This window comes from Podarcis pityusensis (genome assembly GCF_964106645.2).
Source record: "Podarcis pityusensis genome assembly, chromosome: Z".
NCBI lineage: Eukaryota > Metazoa > Chordata > Lepidosauria > Squamata > Lacertidae > Podarcis > Podarcis pityusensis.
The window spans coordinates 24,391,481-24,417,899 of record NC_138044.1 but is presented as its reverse complement, the minus strand read 5'-3'; the positions used below and the strand labels follow the sequence as shown (position 1 = coordinate 24,417,899).

General features: G+C 43.2%; 1 protein-coding gene across 6 annotated transcripts in view; it reads right to left on the bottom strand.

Annotated features, from left to right (window-relative positions):
- TRPC5 (transient receptor potential cation channel subfamily C member 5) overlaps nucleotides 1-22,625 on the bottom strand; it is a 171,756-nt gene extending 149,131 nt beyond the window's left edge. Inside the window, exons 1-3 of one of the 6 annotated variants that reach the window (XM_080989756.1) lie at nucleotides 21,824-22,625; nucleotides 21,118-21,239; nucleotides 6,557-6,675 (exon numbers count right to left, since the gene is read on the bottom strand). The gene's annotated coding sequence lies outside the window, so the exon portion shown is untranslated. The remainder of the gene's footprint in view (nucleotides 1-6,556; nucleotides 6,676-21,117; nucleotides 21,240-21,823) is intronic. The other 5 variants (XM_080989757.1, XM_080989759.1, XM_080989758.1 and 2 more) reach the window with 5 other exon arrangements.
- Nucleotides 22,626-26,419: the final 3,794 nt, after the last annotated feature.

Here is a 26,419-nt window from a genome sequence, read left to right as displayed (position 1 = left end):
AAACAGGAACCATAGAGGTCACATTAAAGATCAGAATTGCGAGCTACCTCAGCATTCCTGCAACTGTGTTTTAGGGATACTGTTGGATATGCAATATCATCTGAATTGTCTTTGCTATGCAAAAATATTAGGTAGTGACGGTGACTTGGTGTTTTCATCAATAAAATACCTGATACTGTTTTTGTACTCAGAGTCCAATGTTGTGAACTCTAACAGAATTACATTTGCATCTGAATTGCTCAGAGAAAAGGCTATAGCTCATCTGCCTTGTATGCAGAGGCACACCTCTGGGTGGGGACAAGAAAGACTCCCTGCTTGAGACCCTGGAGAGCTGCTGCCAGTCAGTGTAGGCAATACTGAGTTAGGTGCACCATTGATCTGACTCAGTATAGCACAGCTTCCTATGACATTTTCAGACCATGAGCGCTGTGATCTGAATACAGTATGTGCAGTTCAAACCTAATGATACACACAATTTAGCAAGTACACTATTAGCTGATTCAGTTCATAATGTCAGCTTGGCACACATGCACGCACACATCAGTTGTATCCAAGGGCTACTGTTAAAAAAATGAGCTCCTCTGAAGGAATGGATAATGACGATGATTTAAAAATTAACATTTTTTAAATCACTGAGGTTAATAAATTGGCAGGTTATTCCCAAAGGAGAAATGGAATATGTTTGCAAATTTTATTCCCTGGGAAGCAGACAGTGCTCCTTGCTGACTGGAATATGCATCCTGATTTCATAGCTTTGGGTGGAGAAATTTCTCTGTAAGTTTTTCCCCCCCTTTAGAAAGAGTGTTCCTTTCTCTGAACAAACTCTGTGCACCTGGAATTGTCTTATCACCTGGCATTGCACAATGCTCAAAGATGTTTTGTTTGTTTTTTCACTGGGCTTCTTTCTGGCTAGCCTCTACAATTTCCACTGTAGACTGTCAAGCAATTTGTTTGTCACCTTCAGACAAATGAGGATGACATTTCTGTCGCAGGGTGGTAAAAGGTTGGAGCTTGCATAAGCTTGATAAATGTGAAACCAAGGTGACTCTACTTGTAAGCGTTATGTCTTACCATGAAACTGCAAATCCTTCAGGCATGCTTATGTGTCTAGGTTCGCTACATAATCAACTCCTGCTTTGCATTCTGACACCAGGAAAATGTGTGTACTACGAAGAAATGCACAGAAACTGAAAAGAGACATTAATGTGTAGCAGCCCTGTTGGGTTCCTGTCAGACTTGACCATCTACTGGAAGGCAAAATAACTATTTGTATTTTCTTTTAAAATCTCCATGCATTTCCTAACTACTTAGATCCACCTCATCCCTATTATTAATAATGGAGATCATTATTGGGTCAGTCTCATTTTATGCTCACAGCTGTTAACAGGCCTTGCAGCTTGGCTGAATTAAATTTGAATCCTTTGGAGTTCAAAGGATTTATTCATGCAGGAACTATTTACAAGGGTGAGTGGTGACATGAGAGAAATAGCAAACATCTTGTCTGGAGAGAACGGCAAACAAAATGGCTCAGCTTTTAGGGGTAGAGTTAACTTAGACAAAGAGACATATGAACAAGTGCTGGCTAGATTGCTATACAAACAATGCCCTCGTTTGGTTTAAAGGAACACATGCATTAACTAGAAGCTCAAGAGTAGGAAATGCATTTGCTTTAGTCCAACAATAAACATAATAAATTTAAAGCAGAGTTCCTTTTCCTATTGCTTACCTGTAATCTGTGTCCTAATGCATTGTCAGTGGGAGAAATTGCCTTACATGGCACCTGGATAAATATTACTTAAACTTCCAAATTACTAGAAGTGGGGTGCTTGTAGCACCATTAACAGGAGTCCAGCCCTGGTTTCTTCTTTAGCTTCTTCATGTAGATTGAATTATTAATCCACTCTAGAAAATGCTGTCCATTAACACACATACAGTTGCACTTTCCTATTTGATCATTTTTATGATTAGTTATATATGAGCAAGAAGATCAGAGGCTTGAGGCTGCAGAAAAGATTCATCTCAATGGCTTTTGCACAATGAAATGAAACATTCCTTTAAGGAGCTGCCCCTCCCATTTGAGCAAAATGCAAATTTGTGGAGGGAAATAAAAGTGGGAGTCATTTTGTTTTGTTTCTTATCGGATTCTTGTTTGCTAGATTTCAAACAACTCCATTTCAAAAATGCTTCTAATTGCAAATCCACACACATTTAGCAAATAACTCTGTTCAATACAACTTTTGAAGTTAATTTGGCTTCCCATTCCCCCCACCTCCACTTTGGAGTTTCCTTTTAATGCTGCACATAAAATCTACCACAAGATGAATACAGGCTCTTTTCATCAGCCCAGCTACAAAGAGGCTAAACTCTTTAATTGCTCTAGATTGGGTCCTATTTTCTCGAATGCAAGTAGAAACCCCATTAAAATCTAACCAGTTACTCCCAATTTGCACTGATGCTAATGAAAGCAGAACTGAGCCTCTGGGGTCCAATTCTGCTCAGTTAACTCTACTGAGTTAAGAGGAACTCCCTTGGAAATGTATGGGATTATGTGAGTTAAACTTGTGGAGGGATTGATGAATAAGAACCCTGGCGAGGTTGGATGTGATCATTTTCTGAACCCTTCAAAGGCCCTGTGTTTCTGTGATTTTCTGAAGTACTGATACCCACTCCTGGTTTCTCAATCCCCTTCCTCAAAAATAAGGCAGGAAAAGAGAAAGAGGGAGGAACGATGAGAACACTTTTGTTGCCCAGTCCAGTGCATAATGGATTCAGATTACATGGGGATGAGAATGGGAAAGGGTGGCTGTGGCACAGTGACAGAGCATCTGTTTTGCATGTAAAAAGTTCCAGGTTCAATGCCTGCCATGTCCAGGTCAGGCTGCCTGTCTGAAAGCAATGGAAGTTACTGCCAGTTGCTCTAGATGCTGCTGAGCTAGATGGATCAGTGGACTTCCTATTTGAGGAAGGGTCATAGCTAAGTGGCAGAGCACAAGCTCTGCATTCACAGGGTCAGTCCCTGACATCATGCCCCATGCCTGAAACCCTGGAGAGCTTCTGCCAGTGAGTATAGATTAAGGACTGGAATTGTTTTTGGCTCCACAGACCAGCTCCTTCTCAGAATCAGCCTTGCAGGCTACATGTGACAGGTAGGTGGGGTGACTGTCCACCTGTCAATCACATGATGCCATCATGACATCACATGACTCGCAAATGGGTGGTGCCACCCATCTGCCAAAATTCCCTCAGAGGCTTTGCAAAGTGCCCTCTGAAGCACCCTCTTCCTTCCCTTGGAGGGAGCTTATTTCAAGCAGGCCTTTGCTCTGCTTCTCATTTAAGTGAGCAGACAGCAGCAATGGCACTGCCTCCCACTTGCTTAATGATGAAGCACACCTGAGCCCAGAGCGCAGCAGGATCCCTGCTCCACCCAATATCGGCAGGTGATATTCCTACATTGCAGGGGGGTAAACTAGATGATGTTCAGGGTCCCTTCCAACTCTACAGATCTATGATTTTGTGAGAGCAATCCTGCCAAGATTGGGGGAAATCAGAGATCTTCCTGCAGGGAGCTTTCTAGCACTCACAAACTCAGCCAATAGGAGGGCAAAATACTGCTTAGTATTGGACATGAGTGCACAGAGCTCTCCTGCACACCTGAGCCCAGTGCTAAGGAAGATCATTCTTCTTTTGCCTTGGATGATGTGCTGGGAGAGACATCCTGATTAACGCTGATGCCCCATTTTGTGCAGCTGGTTGTTGGGTGCTTAGGGAGTTGCGCAAAGTGGGCTTTGGGCAAGCCCTACACTTTCAACGAAGACCTGCCCTTATCCCCATGACATCTGTTGTATGGTGGGTGGGCATGGCTTGCCCAAAATGTCCTTGCAGCCAAATGGCGAAGCCTGGGAGGTCAAGATTGGCACATAGGTCAGAGGTTCTCAACCATTGGTGGAAATGATACTGAGCCAGAGGGCAGGTGGTCTGATTCAGTAAAGATAAGGGACCCCTGGACTCCAGTCAAAGGTGACTATGGGGTGTGGCACTCATCTTGCTCTTCAAGCCAAGGGAGCCAGTGTTTGTCCACAAACAGCTTTCTGGGTCATGTGGCCAGCATTACTAAATTGCTACTGGTGCATGGAGGACCATGATGAGTGCCAGAGCACACGGAAATGCTGTTGACCTTCCTGCTTCAGCTTTATCACAGGATTGTTGCACAAGGGACCAGGGGCATAGGAAACGGGGACAGGGGGCGGTACGCCCCAGGTGCCATCATGGAGGGGGGTGACAAATTATCAAGGAACAATTACTGCCCTACTAGGGTGGTTCATAATTTTTTTTTAAAAAAAAATGCCTGCTCCAAAGGTCTTATCTTACTACACTAGGGATTATATAGCTACATATGAAATTTCATGCATATCACTTAATATCTTGACCCTCCTCCACGACAATAGCTATTTACTTGGCTGTTTTCCTATATCATGAAGGCTGAAATTTCAACAAAGCAGGTGCTTTTGCTAGACTCTTTTCGGGCACCTGCTAAAAGCATTCTTCTTTAGGCAAGCATACCTAGATGCTTAGGAAGTTGAAGTAATTTTAATCTTAATATTTTGGCTTTTGTATGTTTTACAGTAGGATTGTTAATTTTTCTTGGTTTTACTGCTGTGGTGTTTTTATGTTTTTTGTTTTGGTAAACCACTTTGCAGGTTTTTTAAAATTAATTTTATTAAATAAACAAACAATAAATATAAATAAAATAACACAAGCCAAAACACAATCCATCCTGTGGATTTAAGTATCTGTCCATAGTCGTCTACTTGTTATCAGAGGCCCAGAATCTGCATTCCTTTGTAAGAAAATATGAAATAACGTAAAACCACTTTTGCAGACAATAAAAAATAAAAAAATGGGGGGGTGGCAAGAAATTTTCCGCACCGGGTATCACCTGACCTTCCTACGCCTCTGCGAGGGACTGCTGTGATTTGCAATGCTAATTTGTTTCCATTAGATTAAAAATGAGCTATGTGTTTTGAAATATGAAAAATTAAAATACTGGTGGCCTCTGAGTCGCCTTCCCATGTGAACTGAATTCCCTTTTCATGTAGCTCCCTCCCTTCATTACTCTCTCCCCATCCTCAGGGTTGTAGCCACAGGGGAAGGGCCCTGCTCTTGGGATGTATGTATCTTGGGATATATCCAGCCTGATTAGTTGCTGAGATCAGAAGGCTTGAGGTTGCAGAAAAGATTTATCTTTATGGCAATCAGGAGAAACATTCCCCTAGGAACTGCTTCTCTCCCACCTCTAATTTGACCAAAATACAAATTTGTGGAGGAAAATAAAAAAGAGTGAGTTGAAAGCCTGCAGGCAGGATTCTACCCAATTGCTCACCAAGAAATAATATAATGAAGACTGGAGAAAGTGATAGTTTTCCACTGCTAGATTCAGCTAAGAAATTTGGGGTGTTGTTGAATCCACTGTTCTCTAGGCTCCCTCCTCTCAACATCTTCTTCTGCTCCTGCATCCTCTTAATTTTTTCTTACTTTGTCAAATTTAAAAAAGTCCAAGGAAAACCAGCAATTCTCTTCCTGCTCAGATTTTAATCTAAGATGGAGAAGGATTTAGAAACTTCTAAAGCTTTCCTCTCGTTTGAGGTGGGCTTTAAAAGAAGCCTCTGATTTCCTTTTCTGAATCTGACAGTGAAGAATTTCACTGGCACCTCAAATTTTGAAGTGGGGGCAGGGGAAGCTACTTTGGCAAAATCTGAGGGCAGAAGAATGTAGTCAGTCCCCCATGGGTCCTCCAGGCACCACAGCCCCAATCTGGATTAATGCCCTGTGGTTTAGTTTTCAAAAGGGAAATGAACAAACAAATAAATAAATAAAGATGGTAGATAATTTAAGCAAATACTTTAAAGTGCAGCATCAGTGAAATGTGCCACTCAAAGTCTGAGCCTCAGTATTTTTAAAAAGGGAATACAGTAGAATCAATACAGTGGTACCTTGGGTTACAGATGCTTCAGGTTACAGACTCCGCTAACCCAGAAATAGTACCTCGGGTTAAGAACTTTGCTCCAGGATGAGAACAGAAATCGCACAGCGGCGGTGTGGTGACAGCAGGAGGCCCCATTAGCGAAAGTGGTACCTCAGGTTAAGAACAGTTTCAGGTTAAGAACGGACCTCCAGAACGAATTAAGTTCTTAACCCAAGGTACCACTGTATTCCTAAGTCTCATTTGTTAAAAGTATCTTCTTTATAGAATAAAAGGTCCCGATATGGGATGGGCTAAAATTTCATTAAATAAGTAAGTATCAGCTCCATCAGTGGGAGAGGTGAAATGCTGAGCCACCTCCACTGGCCCTGCTGTGACAGGCCAGCCCCATTAGGCCTGCTCTCCCCTCAGCTGTCATCTGGAGGCATTCATTGCCCCAGACTGCCTCAGTGGGAGAGACAGGAAGCAGAAGACTCACTCCACCACATTTGTGAAGAGCCCAGCTCCATCAGGCACCTCCTGCCCCTGAACTGGGCCAACTGGGCATTAGAGGAGCAACTGTTTAAAGACTAGTGCCTGAGCTTTGGTTTTGATTTTCCTCTTCCCTCCCTGTCCCCTTTTCCTTGTGTGTTGTGGGGTTTTAGGTTGTAAGCCTGCAGGAAGCCTCTTTTGCTGAAGAGAGGGGTACAAGTGCTCTAAATAAAACAAACAAACAAAATGTTTAAAAGCCATGTGGTTAGAACCATTAACTAAGTTAACCCCCTCCCCCACTTCTTATTACTTGTGTGGTGGCATGAACACTGTGGACATGGAACGGAAGGAAAATAATTTCTATCTGGCCGTGCCTTTTTGCGTATGTTGGCATTCTATTCAAACTGCAGACAAGAAAATGCAAATCGAAGAACAACAATAACAACAAAGGCCCACCCCATTTCCAGCACCATGTGAAAATCCCCTTGCTTGCAAGTCCTGCTGATTTTTGTAAACTGAATTCATCTATGCCACGTCTAATCATTTGCATTTACTGATAACCAAGGTAATGAATTTTCATAACCTCCCCCCGCCACACTTCTCGCCTTGCCCAAACAGGTATAAGTTGTTGCTATAAAAATATTCACTTGGTATGTTTTGACATCTTATGCTGACAACGAGTATTTTCATGGTTTATTAACTTTCTATTGTCTGACCTCTGAATTTCCTCTGTGAATGTAAAGCAGTTGGAGGGGGAGCATTCCTTTTTCTGCAATTTCCCACAACCAGCAAGAAGAAACAAATCATAATAAACTCTACCTGCCGCACAGAGAAAAATTCTCCCTGGTCTTTTTCAAGTATGTTTAAGTATTTTTAAAATTAAATTTGTGACAATGAAACCTTTTCTGACCACAGATCTTGAATCTTTTTTGGGCTGAGTGGGGCACTTGAGACAAACATTCTACATGCAGTAGGTAAAATGAGCAGGATTGAAGGTTATAATCCATTGAATGTGCCTCTGGAGGAATTAAAAGATTCTGCTTTTAGAGTGTAAAGGGTTTGTATGTTTTGAACCATGACCAATCCCTGTTATCTTACCCCCGGTGCAGATGCTCAACTGACCTCAGAAACCAATGGTGATTTGCCAAGCCATAAAAAACTTTTCTTTCCAAGCCAACTGCTCACTCTGAACAATTTTTTGCCTTTACCAGCTTAATCTGGTGTCTAACCACAAGCTGATCTGTCACCATGCCTCCAGCCCTTGATTCATGTTTGCTTGATTTGGTACCCAACCTCTGGGACATCCATGACCATGCATTCTGCCTTGGGACCCATCTGACCAGCACCTGCCTATCTGTGTCAAACTCAGATTTTACAGATGCCTGTTGCAAAGTTAAGCCGGGACTAACAGTGTTAATACCATCTCAGTGTCATAGGGACAAAGCATTCCATCTATCACCTCCTTTTGCCAGAACTCCTCAGATAACTGAGCACTTAGCAGAACTGTGTTTTAATTCTGAATTAATTAATTAACATTGAAAGCTTCACTGTTTATGTGGCTCAGGACGTTAAGGCATCAGATCCTTTTGTATAAACAATGATTTGCCCCAGTTGCATAAACAAGTGATGCAATGGAAGGGCGGGGTCTGCTTGGTTTTAGCAACAACAAAAGGGGTGCAGAATTCCCCCACCACCTCCACACAGGCTGATCTCACTTTGTGGGTAGTGTTTGCTTAACCAGAGCAATACCAGCAGCACTGACTCCAGGTTTGAAGGAGTCCTGAGGAAAGTGTCGTGCAGTGGCCCCTCCTCTGCATCGGTGGACCCTGGCGAGCTTACTTGGTAGTGGAGAGCAACACTTTTCTGAGTAGTGCAAGATGGTAGCATCTAGTTCCCATTGCAACTTATGAAGCAATGCTACACTGGGGCACCATAGGGAATTAAAAATTGGATCTAAACTTTAAATGAGCCAGAGCAGGCATCAGCAGTTTTTACTGGAACCCTGGCAACTGCTCAAGGATGCCATTTTAGACCTTGATATCAAAAGTGCATTTGGTTGGCAGAGAGGAGCTGCAGGGCATCAAGGATCAGGCAGAGGGAGAGTTCTACACTCCTTACCCACCTGCCATTCCTCCCCCCCCCCAAAAAAAAAATTGGACCATGCATCTTTCACTTTCTCCATGATTGTGACAGGTCTATTTTGAACCTGCCCAAGCTTTAAAGATTTGCCCCAGATTAGCCCCATCCTTGAACTGATTTGGGACAAGATCCAGGTTGGACTAGGTGTTTCTGGGATCAACCCAGGTCAGTTGTGGCCAATCTGGGGCCTCAGATCAGGTTGGAGTGTATGCTCCTAACAGTAGTTTGGCTGTGATGGAGCAACCAAGTCAAGATGTCCTCTTGGAAGGGGAATAGGAAGCACCAGTTGCTCATAGAATCACGGGGGCCGGAGCATCTTCTGCTCCACATCAAATTATCATTCTAGAGTCACTGAGGGACTTCTCAGAAAGCAGGAGGAGATCACACACACACAAACACACCATTCTGAAATGCAGAAGATAGACAAGACTTGGAAAAGCTGATCCAGGCTAATTGCTGACCATCACACATCTAACACCAACGCAAAATGCAGAACCAAGCTTACAACACACCCTGGCACTTATATTCTCTCTTAAGAATAGCCCCCTCTGTATATCACATATTTGTGTGATCTCATTTACTTAAAGAACTTGAAGGCTTTACACAGGGAGATCATGGATATAAGTGTTTTTAAAGATGTTGAACAACATAGGGCCCAGGACAGGCAGAAATAAACAAACAAACAAACAAATAAATAAATAAATAAGCAAGTTATAGTTCCATAGCTCCCCTGCATACAAAAATAAAAAATTAGGAAAAAATCTCCGTGCGCTTCAAATGAATTTTTTTTTCAGGCCCAGCATGTTTTGAAACAGGTCCTTCTTTGCGGGCATATTTTAAGCAGCGATTCTCACCGAATGAATGGGACGCTGTCAATTTCACTGCAAGCACCTGAAGTCTCTCTCTCTACACCCCTGCCTTTTGTGTATTTGCCAGTTTTGTGGTTGCTTTCCTTCTCTGCATGCAGCTGCTGCTTTTGCATTGACAACTGGAAAACAAGCGTGTGATCCTCAGGGAGCCAGATTGTTCCCTAGGAGCCTCCAGTTGCTGAACCCTATCCTAGCGCTTTGCACTATGCATTTCAGACTTATTAGGGATCAATAAAGAACGGCCAGCAAAAAAAAAAAGGTCTGCAAAGGACAGCATGCACATTAGCCATCTTGCCCTAGGGCTGTTTTGGGCAGTGCTGTTCCTCTGCTGTTTCATCCAGTGCTATGCTGAAATCTGTCCTCCGGTTTCTCGAAGGTTTTATTCCCCTGCAAAAGCAACTTCGTTTTTTCTGTGTCTCAGGACACTTTAGAATTCTGCTCAGTGTGTGGCTTTCAGCTCACCTTGTTTTTATGGGGTGGGCAAGGGCAGCCTATATATTTTTCTTCCCAGTAAACATTTATCCAACACCCCAAAGACTCCTAAGCTGCCTGAACTCCCTGATCTGAAAAAGCCCCATGGGAGAAGTCACCTCATTAGGTCTTCCCCTGGGCTTTGATCAAAGCATAAGTACCCAGGAAGCCCGCAATGTGCAGACCACTGGTGAATTGATTTGTAGAATGGAAGGAAGGACACTCACAATTACCCCCAGCCCCCTCAAATGTAAGTTAGGTGCATGAAAACCCTTGCATATAACCTGAGAAATATCACTGAAATTTTATCTCCTTTTATCATTCTTGAGTGCAATTTGTTTTTGCATTAATAGGTAGATGAATGGTCTACCTATCCCCCCTGCCCAAAAAAAAAGCAACAGGAAAAATTTAAGCACAGGATATGGTTTCAGGACCTAACATCATAATGTTGTTGCGGAAAAGCAAATTAGGAAAAAAGCAGGTCTTTACTGCCAATTCATGTGTACCCGAATTGTAAGAATAGCTGCATTATTACATTACAGCACAATGTTGCTTCAGCTGTGAAACTATGAATGGGTTTGTTCCACTTTTGTTTCTTAGCTGATTTAATTCCTAAGACAACTGCTTTGCCATATTGTAAAAACATGTGTTTGGCTTACATCTTTTAAACAGATAATTAATTGCAGTTTATAGATTAGTACCAACAAATCAGTTTTTAAAATAAAATAAAAAGCTACCTAGCTGTGTGAGTTTTGGAAAGACATAGATTCTGTTTTGCCATGGCATTTTCCCCTGCTTTCCCCCTCCCATCGGATGATCCAAACCATCATGCAGTGGTAAATTCTGAAGTGCAGACATGGTTTGTGGCAAGTCTCTTGCACATGCCTCCCATAACCATGCTCCTGGGCAGCAAAGAAAAAACATTCCTTGCAGACATAGTCCAAATTGAGCCCATTCCATACCATTGTCACCATCCATTCATTACGGTCAACAGATCAGAAATCAGTACACAAATTTACTAATATATAGGGCAATTACCAAAAAGAAGTTTGACACAGTGACATCATCTCAGTTATGTAATAAACAACAAATAACCTCAGGGAAGCCTCTGGGCATTAGGGCAGGGCACTTGATGCAGCTTAATTCCAGATCCTGAACTGAACTGGGCCCATTTGGATTAGCCTAGGATTCGGCAGCACATCACTTCAGGTCAAAACCCAGAGGGATCTGTGCTATCAAAAGGTGGTGAGGTCTGTTGGTGAGAAGGTGCTCAGCTGAGGATCTTTGCACCTGGGCAGGCTCAAATAGTTATGCACATTGCTTAGAGATATTTATTATACTGATACCTTTAGGTGGGTGAACTTGTTAACAACTTAGAGATGGGTGGGGTGCCGCAGGGTTTTGTCCTGGGCCCGTTGTTATTCAACATTTTTATAAACAACTTGTTTGAAAAAATTGAGGAGATGCTCATTCAATTTGTAGATGACACCAAACTGGGAGGGGTAGTCAATGCCACGGGAGACAAGATCAGGATTCAAGGTGACCTTAACACATTGGAGAACTGGGCCCAAACTAACAAAATTAACTTCAATAGGAAAAAATGTTAGGTTCTACATTTAGGCAGGAAGAACCAGTTGCACAAATATAAGATGGGGGTCACCTGGCTTACCAGTAGTATATATGAAAAGGGTCTACAAGCTTAACCTGAGTCAACAGTGTGATGCAGCAGCAAAAAAGGCTAATGCTATTCTAAGTTGCATCAACAGAAGTATAGTGTCCCAGTCAAGTGAAGTAATGGTACCACTCTATTCTGCCTTGGTCAGACCACACCTAGAATACTCAGCCTAGTTCTGGGCGCCACAATTTAAGAAGGATGTTGACAAGTTGGAAGGTGAGCAGAAGAAGGCACCCAGGTTTAGGGCTGCCATACAGCCAGAATTTCCTAGACATAGCTGGGATTTGGCTGTCGGAAATAGTGCCTGGGCAGCAAAAAACAAACAAAAACAAAACAAAACAAAAAAAACCTCAACAACTTTTGTGTCTGGATTTTCACTTTTTGAAATATGGCAACCCTACCCAAGTTGATTACAGGTCTGGAAACCAAGCCTTATGAGGAACAGTTGAGGTAGCAAGTCTCTATCTTTTCCGTAGCTAGATTGTTAAGCCACCAAGAAGCACGAACCAGGGACTCTGCCAACAGAGTCTGGCAGCTGACTTGGGCTCAGTTTCTTGTACACCATTGCCAAGTCATGTGTACAATGACTTGGGATTGTGTGATGCACCCTACCCACTGTGGGCACCCTACTCACTGTGACATCAAAGCAGCTCACAGCCTAAAGGAATTACAGTGGTACCTTGGGTTAAGTACTTGATTTGTTCCGGAGGTCCGTTCTTAACCTGAAACTATTCTTAACCTGAAGCACCACTTTAGCTAATGGGGCCTCCTGCTGCCGCCGTGCCGCCAGAGCACGATTTCTGTTCTCATCCTGAAGCAAAGTTCTTAACCCGAGGTACTATTTCTGGGTTAGCGGAGTCTGTAATCTGAAGCGTCTGTAACCCGAGGTACCACTGTACTGGCCTAATCTTCACTGGATTGCAGTGCCACCCTGATAGTGGCCAGATGAGGTACTGCAGCTTCTCAGCTTGGCCATGACAGTAACCCTGAGGCAGGTACCTTCAACCTTTTCAGACCCAGGGCCCACTTTTAACCCAAACTTTTATTTGTAGACTCATTTCTTATTCTTTTACCATATATTTACATAGTAGTAGTGTTCCTGTTGTGACCCTCCTTGTATCAGCCCACAACCCACGAATGGCTCATAGAATCATAGAATCATAGAGTTGGAAGAGACCACAAGGGCCATCGAGTCCAACCCCCTGCCAAGCAGGAAGCACCATCAGAGCACTCCTGACATATGGTTGTCAAGCCTCTGCTTAAAGACCTCCAAAGAAGGAGACTCCACCACACTCCTTGGCAGCAAATTCCACTGTCGAACAGCTCTTACTGTCAGGAAGTTCTTCCTAATGTTTAGGTGGAATCTTCTTTCTTGTAGTTTGGATCCATTGCTCCGTGTCCGCTTCTCTGGAGCAGCAGAAAACAACCTTTCTCCCTCCTCTATGTGACATCCTTTTATATATTTGAACATGGCTATCATATCACCCCTTAACCTCCTCTTCTCCAGGCTAAACATGCCCAGCTCCCTTAGCCGTTCCTCATAAGGCATCGTTTCCAGGCCTTTGACCATTTTGGTTGTCCTCCTCTGGACACGTTCCAGTTTGTCAGTGTCCTTCTTGAACTGTGGTGCCCAGAACTGGACACAGTACTCCAGGTGAGGTCTGACCAGAGCAGAATACAGTGGCACTATTACTTCCCTTGATCTAGATGCTATACTCCTATTGATGCAGCCCAGAATTGCATTGGCTTTTTTAGCTGCCGCGTCACACTGTTGGCTCATGTCAAGTTTGTGGTCAACCAAGACTCCTAGATCCTTTTCACATGTACTGCTCTCAAGCCAGGTGTCCCCCATCTTGTATTTGTGCCTCTCATTTTTTTTGCCCAAGTGCAATACTTTACATTTCTCCCTGTTAAAATTCATCTTGTTTGTTTTGGCCCAGTTCTCTAATCTGTCAAGGTTGTTTTGAAGTGTGATCCTGTCCTCACTTCAAAATGGGTCTCAGTCCACCAGACAAATGCCTTAAGGAATGCCCTATCTGGCTCTACATATAACTGATGTCCCAGGATTGGTTCCTCAGCTTGAACAGGTTGCCTTCCTGATCTGAAATCTGACTACTAATTTGACCATGACTGTGGTGGAATCTAGACACATACAAAAAAACACTGTGAAAAGGCTTTTTAAAAAAACACGTTTTGCCTCTGACCCTGCCTACCACTGATATATTGCTCTCAGAAGCTTGTCTAGAAGGGAATGTGACCCACAGACTGAAAAAGTTTCCCACCCAAGTGTAACAAATCAAGTCTAGGATATGGGGCTGCATGCACTTTATGGCTTCAGTGGTCTCCAAACTATTTTCAAAGAGGGCCAGATTTGATGAAGGTCCGTGGGGGCCAACCAAAGTTGTTGGGCTGGGCTGTTAAGGTTTTTTGGGGATTTTACCCCAGGAGATAAACTGCTACAGGGGCCAGATTAAACTGACCAGTGGGCTGGATTAGGGCCCCGAAACGAATTTTGGACATGCCTGGCCTCAAGGGATTGAAGACCTGGAGATCCACTTTGGCTACGCTTTTCTCCTACCTGGCAAAGACTGCCCAAGTCTGAATGTGGGAGGGAAGAAGAGTTTGTTCCCATCAGTGATGCAGCTAGGAAACCTAATTGCCTTATCCTTTAGATGGCCGTGTGTAATTGCTTTAGTCGTGAAGCACACAATTCATATTTCTCTCATTTCCTGCCCACTTTCCTGGTTGTATCATGCTTTACAATTGTTTTTACACCCCTGATGCATTGGAGCAGAAAGAGCAGTTCATCAACACTGTTTTTTCTCTGAGCATGTGCAGTTTCACATTATAAACTCACTTAACACAGAGTACCATCATGACTATAGAAATAAATTGGGATTTGCTTCTGCTGCCCTGTTGGTAAATGCACTGATACTCAAAAAAGCACTATTTTGTTGTAGGAAAGGGTAAGGTGTTTTAAAAGGAAAATAATAATAATAATAATAATAATAATAATAATAATAATAATGCATATATGGCCATACATGCAGGCTGCCTATCCCTGATTATTTATTTTTATTTTATTTATTGCATTTATATTCCACCTTTTCTCACAAGTTGCTCAAAGTGGCATACAAGGTTCTCTTCCACCTCATGCCATCCCCACAACAACCCTGTGAGGTAGGTTTGCCTGAGAGGCAGTGACTGGCATAAGGTCACCCAGTGAGCTGAGTGGAGATTCGAATCTGGGTCTCCCAGGACCTAGTCTGACACTCTGACCACTAAACAACACTGAATCTATAAAGTGTACATTCTAAGGTATGTGTGCTTTAAAATAAGAAGAAAGGATTCTGTGGCAGCTAGTGAGAGCCGCAGTGGGCTGGCTCAGGTGCTGAGGCCAAGCCCATTTGCTTCTGCCCCTATCAACTACAGTACTGCCCTCTAGGTGGTTGTTTGGGGGGGATACACTGGCCTGTGGAGATTGTACCACCAATTCTTATCAGCATCCAGGAATTCAAACCTGGACCAGAACGTGTTTGCTTCATGTGGAGTGTGTGATTTCCAACAACTAGCTTTTTGTAGAAGATGCACCAACATCCCAACTGCAAATGAAAAGGACACTGGCTGCTGAATATTTGAGCATGATCTTTTCTTCTTTTTTTTTTTGGCTTCTCTGAAACTGAGGGACACTTTGCAGATCATGTCACCACAAGTGCCTTCTCCCTGAATATGGTGCACCCCCCTCCCCTGGCTCCCTTTCTCTGTAGCCAAAAATGATTTACATGTTTGTTTACTCCGAGCTACATTCATCTGAGTCATTCAACACCCTCTCCCGCTAGCACATTACAATGAATTCTGAAGTAGCGTATCTGCGAGAGAATATTGTGGCACTTGGAATATTTTAGACTGAATCTCAATTTCTTGGCTGTGTCTCCCTGCTGGTTTTTCGGCTGGCTCTCTATTTGATATCTTCAATGATATTTCGGATAGCTGACAGTTCAACATCCTGTTTGTCAATCAGAATTCATTGATACTTTATCAATGAATCCTGATTGAAAAACAGAGTGTTGAACTGCTGCTACCTTCATGTAGGGTTGGGGATTAGGGATGGGGAGAAATTCAGCTCAGTTTGCATTCAAAAGTGAGCCCACCTAAGTCTCACTTTCTGAAGCGATACGCAAACATAAACACTGCCAACGTCTGAAATGTGCACTTCTCCAAATTTTGCAATGTACTTCTCCATGCTAAAGTAAAGTGTGCATATGGAATGCATGCAGTAGAAAGAATAATGCATTATACTATGAGGAGTTGCTTTTTTAATATATAAAAAGGATTCTCAAACAAATATATGGGAAACGGAACTGAAGAGTGGCAAAATGAGAAACTAATACAGATTTGCTCATCCCTGTCTCAAGCTGAACCACCAGGCTAGAGACAGTAGCCCTATAGGACCAGCTCATAAGAGTGTGGTATTGGGGCTTTAATTTTCAAGATGGAGTTGGGGCTCATCAAAGGAACTGCCTTGTGGATAGTGTTGGAAGGGTTGCAGCAAGAGAGGGATTGAAGAATATAAAAACTGTGAGGGTATGTGTGACTAGAAGGAGGACTGGCAATATTTACCTCTATAAGTGAAAGAAGGGGGAGTAATTAGGAGAGCAGGCCTGGGAGGGACTTCACAAGTGAGATGTGTGGTTAGCTGTTGTATTCTATCATTTTACTTGTGTGCCAGGCATTGTTTTCTCTCCCATTCAGTTTTAAGCTGTTGAATTAGATTGGCTTGTTTGTATTGTTTTATATAACATTGTGTGGATTTAGGATTGTATCCAATGTTAGCCCTACTCCAGAGTAGACCCCTTGAAATTAATGAACCCAAGTTAGTTATATTCATTACTTTCAATGGGTCTACTCTGGAGTAAAGCTAACATTAGATACAGCCCCCTTTCTCTGCATTTGTTGATATTGTGATTATTTTAAATTGTTCTTGATATGCTTTTAATTTTTCTATTTACTTTTGTTCATTTGGTTTGTTGTGAGCCATTTGGGGCACATTTAAAAAAAAAAAAATGTGGGGGATTGGCAGTGAAATAAACAGGTGGTGTTCATCATGGTCAGGTTCACAATGGATCTCCAAATGCCTGCTGGTTGCAAGGACATTCTACTGAAGAATGCTAGATTAGGTCCCTCACTCCAGCCTATCCAGAAAGGTACTAATTAATGCTTTTAAGCAAGAGGATATACTCAAGAACACAGAATAGCTATGTTTAACTGTTCCAAGAGCTCAAATATTCACTCTAGTTTTGCTTAAGCACATGGAATTCTATTTTTAAAAAATTGATAGACTGGCCAATTTATCCATATCTTAAAGTACAAGAAAAAAGAGCACATAATGAAAATTCTTGCAAAATCATATTCATCCCTACTCTGGGAAATATTAGATTGGGGAAAAGAGTCCTCTTTCTCATTTCATTTCCATTTTAGTTCTTTTTCGGGATATGTGAAACAAGCCATTCATGAAGAATAAGTGTGTGCACATTGTTATTTTTAGTAAATGTTGCTTCGGAAGAACTGATATCTCCTGAAGGATCAAATGCAATATTTTAAATTATGCTGCAAGGAAAATGGAGATATGGAATTGGTGGCAAATTTATTGACAGCTTCTAAAAGAGAACTAGCAAAGCCTTGGGAATCTTCAAATGCTACATTGGTAGAGGAACAGTTTTTAAAAGTCATGGAAAAATCACTAAATCATGACAACTGACTTTGATAGAATTGAGGAATTCATTTTTTAAAAACTCTTTCAAGAAATAGTGACTAAATATGTTAATTACTTGGATAAAGGTGAAACTTTGCTTGTATGGAAGGCTTGCAATCTTTGTCTTCTCATACGTATTTTAATAAGTTTGGGGAAGAGCCCCCGTTTGTAAATTTAATTTAAAACCAACAAAGTGGAAAGCAGTGGCGTTCGTTACTGTTGTTGTTATTGTAATTAATTCAATTTATATCCCACCCTTCCTCCCCCAAGGCCAAAAAAAATGGAAGCATTCCCAATGCCCTCAATATTAAGCCTATTACAATTTTTAATGTGAGTGGCAAATACATATTTAAAGTGATGACCCACAATTTTGGATTAGTCTTAGTAGCTATCCAAGAACTCTGCTCAAATTTTCCCAAGAGGGTGAAGAGTAGGGTCTCCTCCCTGATCTCATGCTAAAACCACTCCATATCACTTTGAAAGCCCAGAGCACCTGGGAGCAGTTGGATGACTTCCAAAGCCCATAACAAAAAAGGGATGAACCCCTTACCCTCCTTGCCAGCTTGGAGGGTTTCATGGTGCCTCCGAAACTAATCACAAATGCAGGAGCAAAAATACCCGTCCTGGCTCCAAGCTGATGGGAGGAGGATCATCTGTTTCAAGTAGAGGGCAAAGGGAAGCTCAACTTGGAAAACAAATTTCTAATCCCCTGAGATAGAAACAAAGTGAGTGTTTAGGGAAAACACCAAGATTCTGCAGTCCAGATTTTTTAGATCTTCCGCACATCAAATCAATAGCAGTAGCAGGGTGCATTATAACAATTTGGTGTCTTATTTTTTCACAGCTCAAAACCAAGCCAACACCTGGGCTCTTTCATTATGGGGAATATGTGCACAAGACAATATCTTAAATTATGTGGGCTACATTTCCCTGATAACTTACTCATCCATTTATTGTTGGCATAGTGAGAGGAACAACAATAACTAAGAATAATTGCAAATCAAAATATGAGAAGAGAGGGGACATGAAGAGCCCATGTTTGTGTCAACAGAACCATGTACTTGCTCTCATATATAGATGCAGTTAGTGCTCATTAGGTGAGCTGAAAGGAAAATAATGATGTTTCCTTTACCTACTACTTAAGCACTTCAAATTAAAAGAACAGGATGTGAATATTCAGAGAGAGAACAAATGAGCACGTGTCTCTTTTCTTCCCTGTGCTTTTTTATTCAGTATAATAAAGCTAGATTTCCAAGCCCTTGTAGATCCGCATATATAGAAAAATGGTACAAGTTTTAGATTCTTTTATTTCAGGCTTTAGGGAAAGCAATCAACAGCATAGTGGCTTCTGCCGCAGGTTGATATCAGCAGTAAGCATGTTTTGCATTTATACAGCACTTCTCTTAAAACCTTCTTCCAAGAAAATGAGTTTGGAATCCATTCTGCATCCTAGTTTATTGTCAACTACACAGGAATATACAATGTCCCTGAATTTCAGCCACTTTACAAAAACAAATTATAAGAAAACCAGCTGAAATTTCAGTTCAGTTTTTTACCCCAGATAATGTCAGCCCATTTTAGGTGTTTTTTGTTTAAAGCCCCATGTAGTTTTTACAGCAAAATCTGATCCAAAGAAGGATATAAGTGCCATTCATCTGACATGACACACATGTCTTTGGTGGGAACATTTGAATTGGCTTGGGCTAGAGAACCCCCTTCTTAAACTTCATGTTTCAGTTTCATGCTACTCCATATCAATTTCATACTACACTGGAAATCACTTGGGATAGAAAAATATCCCATGAAACTGGCTATGTCCAATTTTTTGTTTTCTTGAAAAATGATTAAGAAAACCAGCATCAAAGTACGGCAACAAAAATTTTGCAGGGGGAGAAATAGCAAAGCATCAGAAAAACAAAAGATTTGCCAAAGGTCACTTAGGAAGTCTTAATCTTTGCTGGGAAGAGAAAACAGGTATTGTGGCCTAGACAGAGCTGCAGAAAATGAACCCCTACACTTTCCCCCTAACTTTCCACTCCATTACCACTACTTGGACACTGCACTAAACATGTCTGGTTTACATTTCACCTGATGCAATGTTTACTTTGGCTCCTGCTGCTCCAGAAAGGTTCTCAGACAAAACTAGATTTGATGGCAACAGTAGAAATAGGCAGAACAGCAAATAAAGTTCAGGCCAATGTCCCTTTGATTCAGCCTGGGACACAAAAAGAAGTCCGTGTAGTTTCCAAGTGACCCAAGAGAGCACCGATTATGATAAGAGCAGTGGTAGCAAGAGCCTACGTGTTTGAATCATCTGTGTCAATAACACTAGCAAGGAGTTCAAATGCTTGGAAACTGTTGAAGCATCAGAGGGCAACAGTTAAATCCCATGTATCATGAAATCAAATAGAGGTGAACAGTCATTGCAATCTTAAAGAAGTAGTGTGTGCATTTTAAAATGTCAGGGGAGCTCACAAATGGCCAAACAGCTGGCAACCGAGGGTAGAGAAGAAGAGAACTGCATCTGATGTGCAACCTTTAGAGCACAGAATACCTCCCAATGACATCATGTCTACCTTTTGGATTCCAATGGTTGTGTGTGTGTGTGTTTCTCTCTCACACAGAGGGAGACAAAACACTAAAAATGCAACCCCCCCCCTTCATTCTTCACTTGTATAAATATAGGTGTGTATTTATACAGGCAATTAACCTGTATTTTATCCTGTGCCAGGATAAAATCCACACCACATTAAACAAAAATTGAGCGCACAGTTAAGCCTACTATAAATTAAACACTGTCACTTAGATTTAAGACCTCGCCATTCCCTGCCCCTTCTCTGGTAATAAAATTCAAAGGAGTTGGCACCTTTGCAAGTTTGCGCAGCCTCCTGAGCTGTCCTGAATGGAGGCCAGTTTGGCAATGCGTGGCCACTTTGGTTTTTCTAAGTGCTGCAGCAGCGAGAGTGCCCTGGTGAAGAAGTCACATTCACTTCCCTGCTGACTTCCCTGCTTCAACATATTTTCTGGCTACATGCATATCAAAGGGAGAGGGGGGAAGACCTGCAGCCTCCCCTCCATCACGCTTCCTTTGCTGTGACAGGTGTTGGATTTACAGTTCTCTGAGGGCAAAACAGTGTCTGAGAGGGAGACTTGAGGCACTCAGTATCCTGGGAGAAGGGGCGGGGGAAGCCCAGAAAGCAATCATACCAGGGCTTTAAAAGGGGAGAGGGAGAGAGAGGCTGATTTTGAAGCCCAGGTCCTTGCGAGGGTATGAGCAAATCATAAAACCAAGCCAATGTCGTCCCTTTTACCCTAGATGGCCTTTCAGAGATCTTCAGCAGCAAAGAGGGCTTCTTCTCAAGGGTCTTTGCAAGCACTACAAAAGCAAATCGGGGGCTGCTGCTGGACCAGTTGGCAAGGCTCTGCACCCAGTCTTCTGTCTGTGAGGGGTGCATCCTTACAGCACCTGTTCCTCCAAACACATGTACTATCTCATCCACACATTACATTTTTAGGATGCACACTTACAAAATAAATGATGTAAGTGTGCACCAAAACAAAGTCACATGTGAAGCAGCACACATCTTTTCTCTTTCATCGGGTCGATTCTTTCCCCCTCCTCTCTTTTGGAGACCACAACAACAGCCTTTATTTCAAGGTGCAACCCCACAAAGCAAAGTGTTGCTTTTGTACCACAGTCCAGGTCAAACATAGCTGCCCCATAAGGGCAGATGTTGGCTGCAATCCCATCCCCACTTACCTGGGAGTAATTCAAATGGACTCACTTCTGAGAAGACATGCATAGGATCACGCTGTCAAAGGAGTTGTAAATCCTCTGCACACTTGCTTGGGAGTCAGTCCGGTTGAATTAAGATGGATTTGCTTTGGAGTAAGAAAACAAAACAGAAACATGCTTCCTACAAGGTCTGTCTGCCTTGGGAATGGTAGTGTCACCCACCCCTTCCCTCCTGCCTTCTTTTTTGTTGTGCACCATATTCAGAGGTGCGATTTCGAGGACGGCGGGGGGGGGGGGAGCACAGAGAAATGAGATATCAGGTCTCTGCGCACCAGGTTCCACTGCTTATTCTTGGGGTACAGCTGCAATCCATCTGCACCTGTCTGCACCATTGCTCTTTAAAGAGCATTGGACTGTGTCTGATTTTGCTCCCAGACCTTACAAGATTCAGGAGCTCCACGAGGATAGACACATGATCTGAGAGAGACGATGGGGGGCTCCCCTTCCCTCCCGATATTGTACCCCTACCTAAGCCTGAACCATCCCTACACGGCCCCACCATGACCCCAACATTTAGCTCTCCTTTCCAGCCCACGGAGCACACATAGATCAGATTCATGGCAGACAAAGCAGATCCCCATAAAGGGGTTCAAAGCCCACTGCTTCCCTCCACACACGACCCCTCTTCTCCTCCTCCTCCTTCGCACCCCTCGAGCTCCAGCAGACTCACCTAAGCGAGAAACAACTGGGGCTCTACATGATCCAGACTGTGGTCCTCAGGCTCCCTCGTGGGTGAGGCACGCTCCTCTTTGGCAGGGATGCAACAGCAGGAATAATAATCCAGCCCCCGTGGCCGTTGGGGTGGGTAGGGGAAACGGAGGAGCGCTAGGTGGGGGAAGAAGAGTCCCGCGGCTCCTTCTTCCACCGGACTCCTTTACTTGGCCCCACCAAACTTGCCCATCGGGCAACCAACCTTTAGACGTCACGGCATCTTCATTTTCCAACCCAGGTCCCAAGCCAAGCGGGCACAAGGTGCGGGAGGGAGAGAGAGGATGAATGGGGGGCTGTCAGGCAGACGCAGCCTTCGCTTCTTTGCGCTCTGGATTGGCTACAACCCCAAATCTCCTCCACAGCCGCCGCCACCTCCGCTGCTGCTCCTGGATTCCGGGTGCGATGGGGAGCAGAGAGCAGCAAAGGGTTGCTGGTGAGACTCCCGTCCCCTCCCGCCCGAAGACGAGCGATCCGTGTCACCACCTTAGCAGATGTGGGGGAGAGAGGCGCGAAACTGACTAGTGGTCTCGCCCGCAGCAGCAGCAGCAGCAGCAGCAGCAGCCGCTGCTGGCTGGCTCCTCTTCCCCACCAGAGACGACCCCCCGCCCCCACCCGCCACTCCAGTCGTTTCTCCGCCTGGCCTGGGATCCAGCCCTCTCGATCGTTTGCTCGCTTCACTCTCACGGGGTTCTGGAAAACGCCATCGACGGTGGGGGTGGGGGTGCGCTCGGGCAGGAGGGGAGGAAGAGACTGTTTGCAAGCCCCAGCCCAAATCCACAACCCTCGCTTTGCTAAGAGTCCTTTTAAAGTGCACTCCCCCCACACCTCAGAAAGCCACCACAGCCCAAAACATTTACAAAGAAAAGGAAGATCATGGTGTGGGAAGTTCCTGGTGAAGTTCCTGGTGTGGGTAGCAGGGGTTATTCAGGTGGGGATGGTTATTGGTTTTGGTGTGTGTCTGTGTAAGGGAAGCCATATATTAGGGGTGGGGAACCTGTGGCCATCCAGGTGTTGTTGGCATTCATTACTCAGTAGCCCCAGCTAACATGGCCAATGGTCATGGAGTCCAGCAACATCTGGAGGGTACCACATCCCCCATCCCTCCATTCTTGAAGAAGTCAGAGGTGACCAGAAGCAAGAGTATCAAAATGCAGAAGGGGAAACAGACAGCAGAGGGAAAACCAGCAGATCAGAACAATTCAAAGCCAGCTGCACAAATGAAAATGTAAGTGAATTCATAAGAAGCTGGGAAGGGGCACCTGAATGCCCAAGGCCTCAAGCCGGTGATGATATCTCACCTTTCCTCTAAAGATTTCAACACAATAATATCTGGTGTCCCTTGGCCCCATTTCATTCTTATAACAACCTTGTAAGGTAATTTGAATTGAGAAGTGGTGACCAAAGTCAATCAGTGTGTCTCATGGCTGAGTGAGAATTTGAACCCTGGACTCCCAGGTGCTAGTCTAGCACTCTAACCAATACACCACTCTGGGTCTTAACAAAGCGGGTCTATGATAGAAGTAGCAATCAGAAAAATCAGCATGTTATGTTTAGAGGCCTGTGCCCTCTTCCACAATCCTGTGTTCTCCACGACATTAACCTGCTCCTGGAACTAGATGAAAGCAGCAAAGGAAAAGCTCCTGTTCTGCTTAACTTGCCTCCTGGCTTGAGAAAGTGGTTGCATTTGAACCAAAGGTGAGACTCAAAACTCATGATACCCCATGAAGTCAAGGTAGTTTTCTCTCAAAAGCACAGCTGAAAATCTACATCTTTTAAGTTGGAGAAGGACTCTAGAGCAGTGGTAGAGGACATGCTTTCTATGCACAAGGTCCCAGGTTTGATCCCTGTGATCTCCTGGAAGAGCTGGGAATGCCCACTTTCCAGCTGAAACCCTGTTCATCACTTTGAAGACAGTACTGATATAGATGGTCCAGCAACCTGACTCCGTATCAGGCAGGTAATCATTTTCCCAACCTCTGTTCACAGTTTTGCTTAGGTGCAGTTTCTGGCAGATGTCTGGTACACCTTGGTTCTGAAGCTACCTCTGAGCTGAGAGACTTGCTCTTGACAGGAGGATGCAGTAAAACTGGCAAACAAGATTTTGTGCTCAGCAAAAACTTGGCACCCTGGAAGTGAGCTCCTCAAAGATGCTGAGGGACAGAACCACTCGGAACTCGACTCATGCAAGAATGCAGCAGCTCCCTCCATATTTCCCTAAGTCAGCTCATCAGCTCAGAGAAATGATAAGCGAAGATAAGCACAATAGGTTCTTCTTCATTTTTTAAAAATCAGCTCACACTACTTTAGCAGCTGACAGCAACAAACTTCACACCAAAGAGCCACACCACAGCTGCCATCAAGCTTCATGCACCACTTGGTATTTGGGACCTTTAAGCTCCATATTCACAGCATCATTTGACGTCTGGGTGAGTGGTGCCAGTAGTATATAATTTCTCCCTCTGAGGCTCAAGACACAAATGCAATGTGGCAAATACCTTTCTGGGCTCAAAGGTTTACTGTACTATCCCCACACGTTGGGAAAATAAATCACTCTACATCTAACAAGAAAATTAGAACATTTCAGCTGCATAGATTTCATGCCAAGAACCACATTATGCTTAGACACCTTGATTGGTCTCCAAACGCTTTTGCAACAACACTGAAATGCAAGAAGGCAGGAAATTTGATTGCAGAAGCAGTTTTGGAGGGAGGTGGAGTTCATTCCCTGAGTGCCATTTTTGCGATCAGATTAGCCATATTTTTCTTACAGGTGGGAATGCAAGGGGGGCAATTTTGATTACAATTATGGCCTTGGGAGAAGGGTTAAGCACCCCCTTCATAACAATACTGTTTTGATTAATTTTTCAGTCATCCACCCCACTCTGAAACTGCATTTTCAGGGGTGTGTTGTTTTTAAACACTAATCATGGGTCTCCCATGTAATGTGTAAATTGGCTCGAGGTATCCATGTAATCAGTTCCAAACCCAACTTAGCTATGCAGATTAAGTGTTCTAAGAATCAGGTCTGCTGACAATTTGGAGGCAAAACCATTTCATGAAGGTTTAACTCTTGGGTATGACCAAAAAGAAAATGAATGCAATGTTATTCCTGTGACAATCATGAAATTATAGAGGGCATCATAAATAAGTAGGGGAATAGTGCCCTCTTTGCCTCTGAGAAACAAGGATATATTAGATAAACAGATGACGCCAGTAGGATTGCAAGAAGTTCTGTAAGGAGGACTTTGTGAAATATTGCAAGGAAGATTTTTTAGTTAAGGATAATTAAAAGTAATAGAGAAATTAAGAAATACAGAACAAGTGATAAAGAATGGAAAATCTTCAGAGGTGTTGATGGAAGTCTAAAATATTGTATAAGATAAGAAGTTATGTTAAATGATTGTTGGAAATGATATGTTAAAATATATGTTAAAATAATGATATGTTGAGAAACAAGGATTTATTGGGGATAGGGGTGTAGCTCAGTAGTAAAACATCCATTTATATGCAGAAGGTCCTAGGTTCAATGCCTGTCATCTCCAGGCATGGCTGGGAGAGATTCCTGTATGAAATCATGAAAATCTGCTTCCATTTGTTGCAGGGCAGGGACTCTTTCCCACCTGTATGAATGCCTCTTCCTTTCTCCTTGCCAAGTAGCCACAACCCTGTACAATTTTTTTTAAAAAAAAATTGCACACATATGCTTGCACCATCAATGCACAATGCCATAAGCAAAAGATTGGTCTCTGTCCAATCATGAAGATCTTAACGTCTAACATGTAAGTTGGATGTTAAGTTGTATTGTGCTGAAATCTGTCTCCCATCCCGCCCCCTTTGAAAGAAGCTTCCATTTTTCTCCCTCAGTTACATGGTGCTTTAGAATTTGCTCCAGATGTTAGTGGGTTGAGCTTACGTTATGGCAGCTGAGGATAGTGCTTGTGTCAGGGCTTCAATGTATACAACCTATTTGCATTCACACAGTTACAGGAATTCATGGGGTTTTTGGTGAGCAAAGACACAGAAAAAGGGCTGCACAATGTAGACCCCCCCAAAAAAAGATGATTTGTTGAATAAACAACAGCAACGAAAGAACATTCACAACCCCTTTTCTCAGCTTGAAAAATAACAAAGCTCCACACTCCACCCATGAACATTCCAACGAATTTCTTTCTCTCCCTTCCTAATTTTAACATAATATATTTTCTTACTAATTAATGGAATATGGTTGGGGGCAGGGAGAGAAACAGGAAAAAAAAATGTTCAGCACTGTTCTTTAAAATTTAGTTTCTAGAGGAGGAAAACTAGCAAAGGAGAGTAAGCCAGGGGAGGTAGGAAAATATGCACAGATGCATTTAGACACATACCCAGAAACATATTAGATGTGACGTAGGTAGCTATGTTTGCTTATTTGTATATCTGACCCATTCATGTATATAGTGGGAAGTGGAGGGGGTGTCTTATTTTTATGCCAAAGTGGACGTGTGGGTGGGTGTAACCGAACCCTATACACACACATACACATTTCTCTGCACTTCAGGGCAAATTTCTAGCTCAC